This window comes from Uloborus diversus, chromosome 3, assembly GCF_026930045.1.
Source record: "Uloborus diversus isolate 005 chromosome 3, Udiv.v.3.1, whole genome shotgun sequence".
Classification (NCBI taxonomy): Eukaryota; Metazoa; Arthropoda; class Arachnida; order Araneae; family Uloboridae; genus Uloborus; species Uloborus diversus.
In genome coordinates, this window is record NC_072733.1 from 208,058,827 (window position 1) to 208,076,086 (window position 17,260).

The 17,260-nt window shown below is 33.9% G+C and overlaps 1 protein-coding gene across 1 annotated transcript in view; it reads left to right on the forward strand.

The window, feature by feature from the left end:
- Positions 1-1,257: 1,257 nt before the first annotated feature.
- LOC129218541 (fibroblast growth factor receptor-like 1) overlaps positions 1,258-17,260 on the forward strand; it is a 98,489-nt gene continuing 82,486 nt past the window's right edge. The window contains exon 1 of the mRNA XM_054852838.1: positions 1,258-1,388. The gene's annotated coding sequence lies outside the window, so the exon portion shown is untranslated. The remainder of the gene's footprint in view (positions 1,389-17,260) is intronic.

The following is a 17,260-nucleotide window of genomic DNA, read 5'->3' on the forward strand; positions in this document are numbered from 1 at the left end:
AAAAAAAAAAAAAACTTTTTCTTTTGTAAAGCCCTATATTATTTTCATGACAACATAAAATTATTCAATGACCCACTTTGGGGCTCTATATGTTTGGGTGGTGGGTAGTATCGATGCAGATTCCCAAATGCATACAATACGCGTACGTACCAAAGAAGGATCAGCATTCCCAGCATGTGCGAATTAGCTATTATAGTTTTTCCTATCCTTCCTGATTACAGTCCAAGTTACAGACACACGTTTCGTAAATGCGATTGAAATAACATAGGTAGAGGTAGATATATATGTTTGAATATTCTAAGCAGTACTGTTTCTATGCAACTAGCACTAGCATCCATTAACATACAGGCATAACGTAAATGGAAATAATTCAGGTAAAATTTCAATTTCCTACGAAACAACTAACTTCAGAATTTTTGCTTTAACCTACTAAATTTGAAAGAAACGAGAAACCCTTAAGCTGAACTGATAATAGTTGCATTAGTCTGAATGTTTTTGGGCATCTGTGTGGGTACGTATAATTTTATTGTAGAAAATGTGCATGGTATTTCCCAGAAAACACAAAAACTTCTACTATTTCACTAAATTATACACGGTTGGCAGAGAGGCGGTAAGCATTTGAATATTTTAGTGCAAACATGTAGCTCAAAATATGCATCATAGTATCAACATATGTTTTCAATTCACGAAATGAAATAATTAATCGCCTGATAATACTCAGTATCATAAAGAGAAAAAAAAAACTTCAAGAGAGTCATAAACATCACTCTTATCAGTTTTCAAACACCTTTAATTTACGTATCTTAGCCAACAGAAACATACAGAATATCGGAAAAAATCTGGGGGAAAAGCTTTTTAAGAATAAATTGTGTCGTGAAATTTGACATCTAATTCAAGCAAAAATTTATTGATGTTCTAAAAATATGCTTGTTTTTCTTTTTGATTTGGGCAACTTCGACTTTATAATATAATTTTTAATCACACGGTTTCAATGTTGTTTCTTAAGCATATGTTGCTGTTGCTCTACTCTGTGTTGATTTCAATCCCAAAATAAATCTAAAGGACAAAATGGCGTGCCAATTCCTCATGCGTGATCAGTTGAAATCTATGATCGATTTTGCGTGTCACTTAATGAAAATAATTTCTCAACGGATAGCAGAATAAAGAAGTTGCAGCACGTGTTTATTCAGCTCAGTTGGACATTTGTAGATGTGGAGTCACCTTGTTTGTTGTATGCACAATCGACAAAGTTGGCTTATACACCTTGCTGAAGGAAGATCGCTCTCATTAAACTATCCTGCTGAAGAAACGCATCGATATGGTTTCCTTTTTTGGACATTTTTTCATGTCTATGAACTGTGCTCAAAATCGAGTTGTACAGGTTTGGTGTGAGTAATATGTAATGTGAGACTGTTCGTCCATTGCTTTTGAATACATTTTGTCTTCGTGTATAAATTAACGCTTTTATCGAGTTAAAATTAGACCACTAGAATAAGTGTTGCTAAACATACACTAAATAATTTTTGAACAGTAATTCAAAATCTGCGAAAGTAATTTTCATGAAGTAAAGTTTTGTAAAGAGAAACTTGAAGGATGATATAAATAAAACATTTGTTGCAAGGGTAAATTTTTTACTAAGAGTGGGTTTCTGTTGGGCAACAAGGAGTTCTCTAAGGTAAAATGAAAGGATAAAATATTTTGAAACAATTCTTTTTACTTAAGAAAATATAATAACCAAACTCAAGCATTGCATTGCATGAGAGTAATGATATTTAATTTGATAAGTCGTATTTAATGTCGATCTATAGCAGCCCCACCTGGAACCCGCCAGGCGTTTTAAAATTAGTGAGGCATCTATATATAGTGACTCTGTTGATAATATTCTCTACATCGTCGCCTCAGAGCAGCAACAGTAAGATATCTAATCCCAGAAATAACACTAAGATATCTTCCTATTGCTCTGAGGCGACGACATGTAACTTAAAACTTAGTTTTCGGTCAACACCAATTATCATCATTTTTGTTTTTTACTGTCATTATTATTATTATTGTATCTACTGTTCAGTACTATTATAACGCTGCATTTTATTAGATAAATATATTATTGTATATTGTTCATATAATACTGTACTTGGTGTCTCTTGCTCCCATTGATTTCGTATATCGCAACAGCATTTTATGTTGAACTAGCGGTACCCGCACGGCTTTGCCCGTAGTAGAATATTAAAAGGTCATTTGATTCACCTGTATATATTTACAGATAACGTCTACTATGCGTTAAGAATTTTTTCAAACTTCTTTTCATATTTTTGGCAGATTTGGAAACTTAAGCTACATGCAGAAATTCAACTGCATGTAGCTTAACAGAAACTAGCAGTCTTAGAAATATTTCAGAAGGACGAAGGAGGTTTCCCTTCCTTGCTTGAAACGGAAAATAAGATGTTTTTCCAAAACTAAACACTATAGAATGAAGGTTGTACAGTAGAAGATCATTACAACGCACACCTTGGGACCAGAGTTTTTGCGTTATACAGGTTTTGGCGTTATATAGGTCATTTCACAAATTTTTAAACTAATATTCAAAATATATCTATATTAGCACTTCAGAATGAGTTTTATCTGTAGTGAGTATTAAAGCACTAATTATACAAGGAGTCATTCACAAATGAATATGTTTCTTTATTACAAGAAAGTGAAATATCCTGCACTTCTGCTAGCTTCATGGTTTGCATAACAGTTGCATTTTCAAGAACAATCTGGTATTTTCATTTTACTGTGAATTTACGAATTTTCATTTAAAAGCTTTGAATTAAGAGGAAAAGATGAAAAACTGATTCAAAATTTAATTTTCCTAACAATTTTTATGTTTGCAAGGCAAAACAGAGGGATTTTTTAAACTTCAAAACTTATTGTTTACTTCTGAAAAGTTGTGCGGTTTTGAGAGAATTGCGTTATACAGGTCAGCGTTATAAAGGTATTCTACTGTATTTTGATAATTTACTGAATGTAATTCCATAAAAACTAAGAAAATAAAAGCAGACGACTTTTTCTTAACAGGTTGAAATATTTAAACTTAAATCCTTTTCAATAAAAGAAAAGGATTGGTTGCCAAAATAAGCACGTTTTTACAAGTGTTTAAAAAGAAAAAAAGAAAAAAGTAACGAAAAAAATCAAAGGACGTAAAAGACGTGATCATGGTAACGTACAAATTTAATTTCCACTTCGAAAATAATTTCTATTTATCTTTAATTTTTGATTTTATTCTCGAGCTTAATCACTTAGAATCATTTGGCTTATGTAAGGTGAGCCTCGGGCTTGGATTTTCTTTGAACGATTCCTACAGCTCTCCTAATGCTCGCAGAAACTTCGAATCAACTTGATCTGATGCAGAAAATTCAAAGTTTTCGAATGACCTGAAACTTAAAACTGAATGAAATATTTATCCCCATATGATCACATTTATGTGAAAAATGGGCTTAAAGTTGGAATATAAAAAGAACAATTCGAATTTTCAAAAAATTGCTTCGAGGTGCACATTTCTGTGCCGCAAACTAATTTTGTGCTAAATTTCATGAAAATCGGAACGATCTAGGCGCTGTGCGCGTCACAGAAATCCAGACATAGACTTCCAGCTTTATTATTAGTGAAGAAAAGGTAACGTGGTTTAAAAAAGAAAAAATGCTGTGAGGATTCAGTTCTTTACGTGGAAAACGTCGAAATATACTCAAGGAATGGTTTAAAGCAGTTTGAGGGGTGCTTACAAGCATCTAAAATAATTGTGTATGTTTATCAAAAAGTTGTATACATCGTCTTTTTTACAACTCTAAGTTTTAACTTACGCTAGCGATCTTGGAACGTATCCCTGGCGAAAGTCGAGATTTTTAATCCTTGCTATCATTCATTGATTTTCATTTGCTTTTTTGTTTTTTAAAAAAAAGACATCGGCGTAAAAATAAAATGAATTAACGTGTGAAACAAATATACAGGGTGTTCCGTTTTAACCTGCAAGACCTTTATTTTCGCAACCGTTAGTCTTAGATGTTTTCCAGTTGCAAAAATGTTTAAAATCAGATGCAGAGTTAAGATATTGAAAGTTTGAAGTAAAAATAAAAATGAGTCAAAAAATACAAAATTTAACTTTTTATTCGGGCCTCAGGTCCCCTGACTAGTGTTTAGAAAAATATTCTCCATTGAAAACTATTAATGACACAAAAAACTTGACATTTGTGCGATCAAAACTCAAGGAGATATTCCATTTCAAAGTTTTAAGGGACCATACAGAATATGAGATTGGAACTTATCGCCCTTTCAGAAGAATGACAGGTCGTCAAAGCAAGAAAAACAAGGTATTTATATTTTTTATTGTTATTATAAAATAAATTCAAATGTTATGCTGTGATACGCAAAAACACACTACACAATCTCGAACAATCTGAGAAACCACGCTCTATGCGCAAATATCATTTTAAACACTTGTTAACCGCTATATTTCCCCCCAAAAGGTGTTTGACTGCTAGTGAAAAGTGGTCAAAGTCACAAAACGCTGCGTTTCATATCTAGGTAAATATTGTTCGTAAATTTCAAACTTTTGTTGGAATTATTTTCCAATGGAGATTATTTCCCTAAATATGTTAGGGTACTTGAGGTCAGTATAAAAGGTTAAAATTTGTATTTTTTAACTCATTTTTATTTTTACTTCAAACTTTCAACACCTTAATCCTGCATATGATTTTGAAAATTTTTGCAATTGAAAGTATACATCTAGGACTAACGGTTACGAAAATAAAGGTCTTGCAGGCTAAACCGGAACACCCTGTATACATGAGTATATATTAGGGTGGGCCGAAATAAGCCGAAAATTTTTTTTTTTCGAAATCAATTTTTGGATAGCGCGCAAAAGTTGCGTACTGAGCTAGTTAGCACTCACAAAATTTTTTTCGGATATTAAAAAATATCTAGCCGGCGCTATTTGATACTGAAAAACCGAAAAAAAAGAGAAAAATGAATTTTTGTCGAAATTTTTTTTTAAAAAACTAAATTCCAAATATTTTGCTGGAATGCACCGAAAATGTTATATAATGAACCAGTTCGAGCCCATAAAATGTTTCATTGATTTTAATGAGCATTTAACCGCTCCTTTCCGACATCAAAAATTGGAGAAAAATGAAAAAATATTGAATTTCTTTAAAAACCAATGTGAAAATTATTTTTCAAAATTAAATCATAGACTAATTAATTAAATTGCGGTATTAATCATAGTAATTATTATCACGCAATAGTATCATACATTTTCTACAATTACATATAGAGATAATAAACTTTTGAAAAAGAAATCTTCAAATTTGATTTATAATACCTCATGCATAATGAATATTATTTTTTGGAATAATATTGTCCTTTTTTATCAAATGATAGAAGTTCTTTGGTAGCTTAAAGTTTGGCAGGAATGTATCCATCTCGTGCAGTTTCACCACGAACTTGATTGCAGCTTCGGTTATTAGTTTCACACAACGTTCCACAGCTTGCGTGTGACAGGGAAATTTTTTGAAAGTGAACTCTGTAGGCTGTTCTTTGCACATTTCTTTCAATTGTTGGTCTTTTAGATGCATTGTAGTACAACACAGTTTGCCCAATCAACTAAATCAACATAACAACTAAATCAACATAATCAATGGCTTCAAAATTAAGTTTAAGACGCTTAAAAAATCGTACACCATCCGTGCTCTTCGTCTTCTTATTTCTAGAGTTCAGAATGCACCTAACAGCTGATTCCCGAATGTATTTTCTTAAGTCAAACAACATTGTCAACAGTAGTTGTTCAGGAAGAGCGAAATATGCATTACTTGAGAGAACTTTGAAAATTATCTCCTTAACGTTGTCTGGAAACTGCCTTGCAAGAGAAATCATTTTCCAAAAATGTTGGGCACCATACTGGCAGTTCGGTTTCATTTTTATTTCAACCACATTGGAGCATAAACTAACATTGCATACTTTAGAAGCATTGTAAGATTTCCCGATGGAGTTGGAGTGCCTATATACAAGCGTAAAAAACGGTTTGCAGTTGTCAGCCATCGCGCATGACTGAGTTTGCCTAGGCTACTGTCAGCCACGCTAGAAGGAAAACTACCATCTTTTACGGCAAGACAGATTCTATACAAATATTGTTGTTCAGTACTTACATTTTTTATATCTTCCATGTCCAAAACCAGAAGAAGTCAATTTTATCAAATTTGACCACCGGATTTTTTTCACAATCTCTAAGAAGTTGTCCGATAGATCCAGAATATGAATGTGGTTCCTTTGTGCAACCGTCCAATTCCAGTATAAGATGCCTCAGTGGCAACTCATTAGTATGCAGCAATTTCTTTTGCACTTTCACCAACTGTTAGTGATAAATGACCGATGTACTTGCTACCTGGTTCTTCTATCAGTGCTAGATGTGCTTCAGATGCTAATTTTTGATGGCCAGATGTCTTTTGAAGGGTGTCATCTTTGCGGCGGTCAAAATACAAATTCTTTATAGCTGCCCCTTTAACTGCTCTTAAATCCCTTTCTCTTAGCTCACTCCTTTTTTTATCGACTTCCCTCCTTACTTTGTTTTTATCGACTATGTATTTTTGCTTTGTTTAGGAGAAACTAAGTCAAAATCAGCGAGAACTGCTGTAGCAATTTTAGCCACTGCTCTATTTTAAGCGCCAGTTAGATCTGCTGCTAAAGCTGTATGAGGCATAGAAAGTCTCATTTGACTTGTTGTTGATGGCGCATCAGTTCGCTTACGTTTTCTTGAAAGCGGATAATTCAATTTAAAATCGTCATCTGTATTTTCTGTGCTTTCTTCTGATTCAAGCTCTGTTTCAGATTCATTCAATATAATATGATTTTCCTTAACCTTCAATCCACTTGTGCTGGGTACTGATGTCTTTCTCATCCAAAGCAACTCTTGTTTCAATTTTCTGGCATCTTTTTCCTCTTTTTCCTAGTTTCTGGGTTCTTACCTTATCCACTTTTCCAATACCCATTTTTCTTACTGATATTGGAACCCAAGATTAAAAAACTAGCATCTTATGTAACTATTTTTTATTTGAGTGTGTGCATTTTTTAAAATTGGCGTACAAATGTCGCATAAAATTGATTGAACTTTCACTTTTTTTCTAAGTAACGTATTGCGTAACATTTCAGTATTTACTTATTTCGAAACTACTTTAAATTTTTTTTTTTTTCATTTTTCCGATGTTTCAGTCTTAAAGGAGCGTAGCTAAATATTCTACGAAATGTATAAAAGTCTTTGAGTATTCCAACTAATTCATTGACAGATACTTCTAATTTTTGCTAAAACTAGCTTCAAACTTTTATTTTTGACCCCCCCCCCTTTTTTTTTTGAAAAAAAAGTGCATTTTCGCCCTTTTTTCAGTTTTTCAAGGTCAAACAGCGCCGGCTAAATATTAAACAAATTTAGCGCAATTTTTTATGGGTAATAACGGGCCCATATAGCAACTTTTCCGCACTATCCAAAAACAGATTTCCAAAAAAAGTTTTTTCGGCCCACCCTAGTATATATCTTTACATCGCCATATCATTGAAACAGCAAAAATAATCAAATGGTATTTCTAACATTAACCATATGATTTGATCCCTCGGAGGAGGTGTCGTTTCTGCGGCGGGAAAGCAGCGAATGCCCCGGAAGCGGAAGTCATTGTAAAGCGGGAGCTACTAGTACTCTTCCAGGACAAACTTTTTTTTTTTTTGACCAACATAAGACATTAGTTTATTAAACCAGTGCTGAAATTGATGCAAGTCGAGGGAGGGGGCTTACTATTAAAAATTAAGGTTTCAAATCTCTAAACACTGCTACAACTTCCACCAACAGATTTTTAGAAAAATCTTTTTATTTATTTTTATTTTTTTAAAAAATATTTTCCATTTGGGGGAGGGGGAAGGCAACTGCTCCACCTTGCCCCCTCTGGATACGCCCTTGTGGGCATGCCGTCTCCCTGCGTCCCCTTCGGCTCAATTACTGCTGCAGAGTTTGTGCCGCCTATGAAGAAAGAAGCGAATCTAGATACTTGTGTAAATTTCGTTTGATGCCTCTTCACAAAGGAAAATGTTTTACGCAGTACCGTTCGTTAAAAAAGTACTATTAACTTTAATTTGTTATTCGTCTGATCATTTTCTTGTTTGAAAGTTCAATTGTTTTTGTAAATAAAAATGTTATAGCTATTGAAAAACGGCACCTGAAACAGCGTTATAATTTGTAGCTATGATGACATATCCTGCAATTTTCTGAAAAACGTGCAATCCCTCACGTACGTCTTAAGATTACTATGCGGTACGCAATCTGGGGGTTAAGAATAAGAGATGTTCTTGAGATTTCATTAATGTGCATGATTATGTTTGACACGGTTCAATTCATGTTATTCAAAATGTGATTAATGTGTATTCATTCTGTTCAATTCAGATAACCAACAATCCAACAGTGCCAACAATCTTGAGCTGCACCGTATTTGAAACAGCATTATAATCTGTAGCTATGATGACATATCCTGCAATTTTCTGAAAAGCGTGCAATCCCTCACGTACGTCTTAAGATTACTATGCGGTACGCAATCTGGGGGTTAAGAATAAGAGATGCTCTTGAGATTTCATTAATGTGCATCATCATGTTTGACACGGTTCAATTCATGTTACTGAAAAAGTGATTAATGTGTATTCATTCTGTTCAATTCAGATAACCAACAATCCAACAGTGCCAACAATCTTGAGCTGCACCGTATTTGAAACAGCGTTATAATCTGTAGCTATGATAACATATCCTGCAATTTTCTGAAAAGCGTGCAATCCCTCACGTACGTCTTAAGATTACTATGCGATACGCAATCTGGGGGTTAAGAATAAGAGATGCTCTTGAGATTTCATTAATGTGCATGATTATGTTTGACACGGTTCAATTCATATTATTCAAAAAGTGATTAATGTGTATTCATTCTGTTCAATTCAGATAACCAACAATCCCAACAGTGCCAACAATCTTGAACTGCACCGTACTCACGTACGCTTGTCACTGAATTTGGCACATTATTTTCGGCTGAATTTTTTCGACTGTCGTCAAATGCAAGTCAATTTATGACGTCACTTTCCTCCCATTACTTCAGTGATTTTACTACCAGTGTAAGCTTCCTTAAGATTTGTGAATTTCAGAAACGTTTGTTTTTCTTATTGATTTAACTTCATTGGAACAGTTTGGTAATAAGAAAATGTCGTTTTGATATAAATGCGTTCAATTAATAATGACTCGAGCACAAAACCGTAAATTGTATAAACTCGAAACCAAAGACAAAATAAACATTTTTTCCTGGAATGAACTCGAACTAAAATGCTTTCATAATCTAAAAGAAAATATTAATACTGTAAGTTGAATCAGCAGTGATAAATCGATATCACACAATTAAAGAATTTTCAATTTTAGTTACGATTCAGCTATAGTTTATTAAAAGTGCAAAGTAAACACAAGGGAAAAAAAAAGTAGCATTTTGTTTGCTTATAAAAACCTACAGAAGCCTTACAAAAGATTATAAAAGCCGATTGAAGTTTTCATTCCCTGAAAAGCAAATTAATACATTTTAACCGAAATTCAGCTTCTAAGAAAGCAAGTTGCAAAGCGCTTATTGTACGACGATTTAATAATTTGAGGAACAAAATTCCATGAAAACTAAGAAAATAAAATTAAACTATTTAAAAGTTAAAATGTTTCAATAACATTTTTTTCAGTAAGACTTTTTGGCTTAGATGGCTTAAAAATGAAGAAATGTTTAAAAAAAAAGGGCTAAAGGGAAAAAAATGAAACGAAAAAAGTGAATAAAAGACGTAACCATGGTTACCATAGGCAGCACAAACAGGTAAATAGATGTTAAACTAAGGGGGGGGGGGAGTGGAAGATTTCAGGCTCCCCGTTATGAATATTTTCTCTCGTAAATTAATTGCTTCCGTTCTTTTTTTCTCTTTTTACCGTAGGTAGAAAATGTTCTAAAAATGTATTTTTTTCTGATCTTTCAAATGAAACCAAATCTGAATTAATTAGCTAGTTATTTCGAGTAGAAAGATTCATTTTTTGTTAATAAAGAACTATTCATTGAATTTTTTTCGAAACGATCCATAAACCTTCCCAGCAGTAACCTAGACAAACTGAAAATTTCAACGAAATCAGTGCGGTAGCTTCCGAGTTTATCCCGGACATGCAAATTTGGAGTTTGTTTAATTTATATAAAGAAGATTGTATCAACGTTAACAGTAATATATTTTAATCACCTAGGCTTAAAACTGATGCATTGTTTTCCGAAATTAAAATTGGAAAATAAAAACTTACTTCGCAATCTTGTACTTGAATCGGGTGCTCTTGCACTTGAGTTGAAAAATGAAAACGTTTACCTTTCTGCAGTGGCAGCAATTCGAGGGGGGGGGGAGAGGTGGCCACTCCCCCACCTTTTATGGTTTAGTTTTTTTTTCTCATTTTAAAAACCAAAACTAGAAATGATTAAAAAAAAAAAAAAGAGCAGAAATGTCAAAATTTTCAGAACGTAATTATTTGTTCTACTTCGTGTATCTGTTTACGAAACAGTATTTAGCACAAGCAGTAACTTTTAGTTTATGCATGCATTGTTTAGACGTTATTAGTAAATCAATTGTTTTACTTAAACAAGCCATACTTGTTCAATGAAATTATTACCAAGTGTTTGTGATATCTCAAAATACTTTGGGGTAATGTCAATGGGAGTCAATTTTGGGTCATGTATGTAAGTCGAATTCATGTCTGTTTCTTCGGAGAAAGTTATTGTGTACAAAATTCATCAAAATGTTAACAGAAGCGTGAGTTAAGTTGTTAGATTTATATTAATTACCACTTATCTGCTCTCAAAACCAGCCGCAGCAAAATTTTGTACTCCCCCCCCTCTTTTTTTTACTGCTGCTAAAAGTCTTATGGCTTTCTGTTGTCGCTTCCCCCCTCCCCACTTTTCAGTCCCAATCGCCGCCTATGCCTTTCTGCATTAAGGGAGAAAAAAAAAATATTTATTATGAAAACCTTCTTATACAGTAATCATTTCGGGGATTAAAAGAAGAGTTCCTTGCAATACATAAAAGATGCGAGATCACGAAACTCAAAAACTTCAGCATCTTTAGAAAACCCTTTATAACATGTAAAATGGTTTAAAATAATAATATAAAATGGTTAGTAAAAACCGACTTTTTTTTTTGGAATTGACTAATTAATTCGTGGTCTAGCTAAGATAGACGCCATATTAAAAGTCGCCGCCGGGTTAGTAGTTATTGTTTGCACGATAAACAGCTGAACTGTTTGCTGTGTCTGTTCATATTAAAACGATTTCGATCTTTGTCCAGCTGCCCTTTGCGAGAGGCTAGAACGTTCGCCTTCCAATCTCGATAGAGCTTCCGATTATACAATTCTAACAATGCTTATTTTTCTTATCACTTATACTATTAAGTCCGAAATGTTCAATGGGGTTTTGAATGGGTAGGAGGGGGGAGGTGGGCGCTTAAAACTATTTCAACCATTTTTTTCAAGGTTTTTTTTGAGATAAGCATAAACATGGAAAGTTAAGCAATGGATTACTTAAGCCATTGATAAATTGATGCAAAATCCTTTTTCCTGTACTGGCAAAACAACTTGCAACTGACGATTTCGGTGTAAGATATTTTGAGCATAACGAGACTCAGCCAACTACGAGACTCAGCAGATCAAGGAATCTCGGACGGAATATCTATTTTTCTTAGGTCTCATGCGCAAAGGATGTTTCTGTTTTTATGTGTGAAATTTGATTGTAATAAGAAGGTTCAGAGGCGTAACTTGACCACATGAAGTGGGGGGGGGGGGGGCAAACTTTTTTTCAAGGGATATTTATTTGATTCATATTTTGCCATCCAACCAGTGGCGTACCAAGACAGATGGGGGCCTGGGGCGCTACTCGAAATGGGGGCCTACCTGGTATTAAAACTGAAGTTTCTCAAACTTTGTGTACGTACCATATATTACAGTAATTATTTTAAGTGGTACATTTTTACATACTTCAGTAGCGTTGGTTTGATTTCGGACACTATTGTAAATACCACAGTAAAACATATGGTTTTAAGTAAAATTTAGTAAATACTATATTTTTAATAAAATTGTTCTTTGTCAGAAAATATCAAAAACGGAAAAAAAATCCTAAAATTATATTGTACCTTAAAAATTTATTGCATCTGAACATCCAAGTACAGTGAACAGAAACGTTTAGGCATTCCAGATTTAATTAATTTTTGGATAAAAATAGGCTTTTACAGAAAAAAACCCCTTTACTATTCCTTTGAGTAAGACACACCAGGGAACTATTTACCTGATAACATCACCTAATCTCAGAGAAAAATATTTTAAAAACATGCTTACCTAAATAAGGATGAAATTCACACGTTCACAGTCTAAATAAAACTTTTCTGCTAGGTCTCACTCACAAAAAAAAAAAAAAAAAAAAAAAAAAAAAAAAAAAAAAAAAAAAAAACGCTCTTTATGTTCTTCAGACAAAAACACTCTGGTGTGACCCTATACTTGCCTGGCGCGTTTGATTGAAGTGTTGAAGTGGAGAAAACGCTCCGCGCGGCTTCGCTGGTAGAATTAAAAATATTTAATGTTCGACAGAAATTAAGACAAAAAAATTTTGCGTATGAAACCGCTTAACAAAATAAAAGCAAATGATTTTTATAGGTTTAGTTAATTTGAAAATTTGGGGCCCCCATTAAATTCGTGTCCCAAGCGCTCATGTGCCTTTGTACACTAGGACGGGTCACTATAAAAAAAAGTCATATTTAACAAAATTTACGATATATACTCGCATATATAGGTAACTGATTAATATTTCTAATCATGATGTATATAACAGATCTACTGGAAAAAATAAGATACAATTTCGGGGCTTATGTCAAAGCGGGGACTGTGGGACATAATTTGCTCTCTTTTTGTTTAGGCAAGAGTCACTGAGAAAATATTCATTCTACATAAAAAGTCAACTTTTTATTTACCTAAACCATGACATAAGGCACGTCTGGCGAAAAAGAAAACGAATTAAAATTTTGGGGCCTATGTCAAAGCGGGGCCTGGGTATCATAAACCCTCCATTGATCCCGAAGAGGTATTGATTGTATCCCTGAACAAATATTTGGTCTTTAAAAAAATTATGATTTATTAAGCCAACTTGTTTAAGCATTCAAACCAAGATATGCGACAATATTGGTGAAAACCAAAAATTGAAATTTGGGGGCCTGTGTCAAAGCGGGGCCTGGGGCGGACCGCCCCCTCCGCCCCCCCTTCGGTACGCCACTGCATCCAACTAAAATAATGCAAAACAGTTGTGCTTATGTTTTGTAGTCCTTAAGTACAGATTTCTTTTTCCAAGTTGCATTGGTTTTTATTCGCGAATAACTTCATGGACTAATTAGAAAGTTCAGAGAGTTCTACGTACTTTGGAAATGAAGTTTTTCTTTCCTTCCGAAGTTGTTTTCAAGGATCCCAGGAATGAGGAATCTGAACACAATACATACCCTGTTATTTGTGACCTGCCCTGAACCAAAGTGATGTTCTTTTTCAGTGGCACAAAGTTTTTAGGGAAGGGGGGGGGGGAGTACATCGAAAACGAGAAGAAAAAGGTAGATCTGATTGAAAAGGGGGGTCCAGGGGTTCTCCCCCTGGAAAATTTTTGAAATTTGAGCTCTAAAAACGCAATTTTAGACTTCCTTCGCTGAGGCTAGTGGGACAAAAGGTACAGGGTTCTCAACGGAATTCCTAGAAATTGAAGCTTTAAAAACGCGATTATAGGCCATATTTATCGACGTTAGGGTAACGGATGGAGCTCTAGGACTGTCCCGATCGATTTTTTTATATGTCGAAATCAATTCCTCCTCCCCCCCCCCTGCGTTCGACATTGAAGTTTCAAAAACGCAATTTTAGACAAACGTTAAAGATCTTACTGGAATGATGTTCTAAAGCTCTTACCCGATAAAATTTTCAAAATGATCGTGCTAAAAGCTAACGCGATTGTAAGGCCCTATTATGTAATATTAGGGCCAGGAAATTTTCAAAATTAAAGCTCTAAAACGCAGTTTTGACCGATTTTCGATGTTGTTCGGTAATTTTGGGCTTTCCCCTGGAAAATTCTCAAAATTAAGACCTGAAAATGAAATTTCAGATGCTCCATAATGCTTCCAGTGTGCGCACGTGTGTGTGTGGGCGTGGCGGGGACGGGGGCTTCGGAGGAGCAGCATTTTGAACACGTTCTTATTTTCAGATGAGCTAGAAAAAAAAAAAAAAAAAAGAGAGAAGAAAGGCTGTGGTGCAGTTTAAAAAAACAGATAAACTATTGGTTGAAATTACTGATTGGTGGTGGTTGAAGATAAGGATGCAACTTTTGCACATAATTTATAACAATTGCATTGGCATTATACGATTACATTTTGTTATCGTTTGAAAATAAGGTCAATTTGACAAGCAAATGAAAAACAAACCTTTGCTTAAAAACTAGGGGTTCAAAATAATAACTCTGCCCATGGCTCAAAAAAGTAGGGGGGCACTTGCCCCCCTATGCCCCCCCCCCCTAGTTTACGCCAATGAGAAGGTTCACCATCGATTAAGATTCATTTCATTTTAGCTCAGTAAATCTTGTCAATTTTCTCAACACACAAGCTTATACAGAGTGAGTGTTAACTGTTGGGCAAAACTTTAAGGGGTGTTAAATGCAGGGATGTTCCAGATACCTGTATCAGCGGATATCCGAGGGAAAATAAAGATCTGTATCCGTATCCGTTACTTTTTTAACGGATCTTAAACGAATCATTTCTATTTCTATTCTAAAAATTTTTAAATATTTGAATAAAACTCTTAAATTCCGTTTAAATTAGGTTTTATTCCCTATTTAAATTATAAGGTATCATTTCAGAAGTCAATTTGTACCAACCCCCCCGTAGCAAAAAGGAAGGGGGAATAAGTTTTAAAAGTGTGTATCGGGGGTGTGTCTTTTTGTGGCATCGTAGCTCCTAAACAGATGAACCGATTTTGATAGTTCATTTTTCGTTCAAAACGTGACTTGATCGAAAGTGTTCTTAGTTTGGCCTCGTTTTTGTAAAACTTTAACTAACGGAGATATTAATTAAAAACCGATTTAACGTTTTTCACAATTATGGTAGTAAAAATTTACCCGTACGTTAAAAATGTTGGCCCTAATTGGGAGAACGAAGTTTTCTGCGTTTGATATTTATTTGAAACTTCCAACTTATATACAGTAGGAGCTATAATCTTGTTAAGTAAACTTTAAAATGCAATTCTAAGCCTCTATACGCGTGATTGGTAGCGATTTCATAGTCGGAAGATAGGAGAAAAAGCTCAATGATTCAAAAATTTTTCCAGCTGTCTGTTCATATTTGTTAACAAATGTGTGTTCTGACCCGCGAAATTCATCTTAATATGAGATCGGCTCGCTGGGACATGTTTTGTTTTTTTAATTTTTAATTTAATATTAGTTTTTGTTAGTATTGTTATTGACTTGAGTTTTCTATTATTCTTCATTTTTGTTTTTCTCGGCATCCTTTAAAAAAAGTGAGACTAAATTCTCTATTTACTGTTTGTAAAGATGTTCCCCGCTCTGTATTTCGTCGGTCGGAGAAGTTCGGTGGAATGGGTCAGCGCTGCATTTATGCTGAAATAAAATGGAAAAAATTATTTCTAGCCTATCCAGTAGCAGCTTTACACTCTTGCTCCTGTATCTTACATCTACCGAGTAAGCTAGAAATAATTTTTCACATTCCATCTAAGCATTAATGCAGCGCGTAAAAAAAAAAAAAAAAAATGAGATCCGTATCCGCGGATCTTGACACTAATGATCCGGATCCGTATCCGCGGACTACTTTTTTAACGATCCGGCACATCACTAGTTAAATGGGAGTAGTTGTTGCAATACCGGTATACCGAATACCGGTGTTTAGAGTCGATTTGCTACTTCGAAATACCGGTATTCGCTGAAAATAGTAAAAAGTTTTGAATCAAGGAGTTGTCAATTTAACTTATTAAATATCTACTGCTACTTTAAATGTGCATTTCTTTGTCGATGAGACAGTACCGAAATCAATCTATTAATCGAAAAACATTAACTTTAAAAGTATGAATCAAAATAATTTCGGGAAATAAAAGTTTTGGAAATAATACAAAATTTTATTTTCATCACTAGATGGTGTGACGAATCGCACACTCGTGGGTTTATACACACTATGTTTTTATTTCTTCCTCTTCTTTGGTCACTCATTTGCCTTTTAGTAAAATCAAATTTCAAGTGTGATTGAAACTGTATTTATGCTATGAATAATTTAGTCCAACCGTCAATTGCAGCAGTACTTTATGAAAATTAAAAAAAAAAAGAATATTTGTCTCAACTACTTTAAATGCATGTCAACAGTTGTCAACTTTCAATGCTCAATTAACACTTGTTATTAAAAAAAAAAAACCCTGTTAGTATAACAAATGGTAATTTGTTGTCATCAGTGTTGCTCTGCTGTACTGTCTCGCTATTTAGCTCTATACATAGAAAGATAACATTTTTAGTAAAGATATACTGCCTCGAAAATTTGCTGAGAGGAAAGGCTTAGTGAACTGGAAAATATTTTCAGATATTTACATAATTATAAAAAGATTTCAAAACAAAGCAAAAACGAATAAAAAAAATAACAAGATCAAATTTAGTTAAGCTTATCCCAAATTCAAGCCAAAGGTTTCATAAAAAATTAACAAAAACCTATCCTAATCGGGTAATCAGGACGATATTGTTGAAGATTATTTTAGTATTGGAAAAGAGTTATTTCTCGAAGAGAAATTGCAACTAGCTAAAAATTGCAAAAAAATACCACTTAATAGAAAAAAAAAAAAAAAAAAAAAAACAGATGTGCCCAAAGCCATCCCGAAAGTGACCGAATTATTTGAAGATGGACTATCGACGCAATTAGATGTGTATCGCACATTAATAACAGTTCCACCGACCAGCGTGAACTGCAGGACATTTGGAGCTAAAATGAGTTCCAGGCTTAGTGACAATTCAATAGATGCTTTATGTTTCTCACTATTGTTGATTTTTTATTAGAACATTTGTTCACACAATAAATTTTCACTTTTAACGAACTTTTTCAACAAAATTATGAATAATGACAAGGAAATAATGTTGTTATGTTTTTGAAAATTTTT